The following is a 997-nucleotide window of genomic DNA, read 5'->3' as shown; positions in this document are numbered from 1 at the left end:
CGCAGGAAGCCTTTCACAGCCTGCCGTGTGCCCGGAGCCATGACACCGAGCACGTGAGCCCAGAACAGCCAATGCCTCTGGTGGCCAGGTTCACCGGGGCCCACGCCTGGGATGAGGAACGTGGCGGTTTTTCTGCTGCTTGACCCAGCTTAGAGTCTTGGAGGCTTGGACTCCACTCTGGGCCCTGTCCTGTGAGTGCGACAGGGATCCTGGGGAGCGGTCCCGAAGGTGGGAGACCTCCCCAGGGAGGATCCCACAGAAGAGGAACCCCAGGGCTGGCCAGGGCTTCCTGGCTGCAGAGTTCTTACTGTTATTACTGTTTTAATATTCAGTTCAGTTCAGTCACTCAGTCGTGTCTGACTCTTTGTGACCCCATGAACCACAGCATGCCAGGCCTCCCTGACCATCACCAACTCCTGAAGTCCACCCAAACCCATGTCCATCGAGTTGGTGATGCCATCCAACCATCTCGTCCTCTGTCATCCCCTTCTCTTCCTGCCCACAATCTTGCCCAGCATCAGGGTCTTTTCCAATGAGTCAGCTCTTCCCATCAGGTGGCCAAAGTATTGGAGTTTCAGTTTCAACATCAGTCCTTCCAGTGAACCCCTAGGACTGATCTCTTTTAGGATGGACTGGTTGGATCTCCTTGCAGTCCAAGGGACTCTCAAGAGTCTTCTCCAACACCACAGTTCAAAAGCATCAATTCTTTAGCGCTCAGCTTTCTTTAGAGTCCAAATCTCACATTCATATGTGACCACTGGAAAAACCATAGCCTTGACTAGACGGACCTTTGCTGACAAACTAATGTCTCTTTTCAATATGCTGTCTAGGTTGGTCATAACTTTCCTTCCAAAGAGTAAGCGTCTTTTAATTTCATGGCTGCAATCACCATCTGCAGTGATTTTTGGAGCCCCCCCCGCAAAAAAAGTCAGCCACTGTTTCCACTGTTTTCCCATCTATTTGCCATGAAGTGATGGGACCAGATGCCATGATGTTA

At 51.5% G+C, this 997-nt stretch overlaps 1 protein-coding gene across 1 annotated transcript in view; it reads left to right on the top strand.

Annotated features, from left to right (window-relative positions):
- The window catches only part of FBLN2 (fibulin 2), a 48,987-nt gene that overhangs the window by 42,953 nt on the left and 5,037 nt on the right, over window positions 1-997 (top strand). The window lies entirely within an intron of this gene.

Source organism: Bison bison, unplaced genomic scaffold (assembly GCF_000754665.1).
Source record: "Bison bison bison isolate TAMUID 2011002044 unplaced genomic scaffold, Bison_UMD1.0 scf7180017864482, whole genome shotgun sequence".
In the NCBI taxonomy this organism is placed as follows: domain Eukaryota; kingdom Metazoa; phylum Chordata; class Mammalia; order Artiodactyla; family Bovidae; genus Bison; species Bison bison.
Note: the sequence above shows the minus strand (reverse complement) of the source record. Positions and strands in the feature narration are given on the sequence as shown.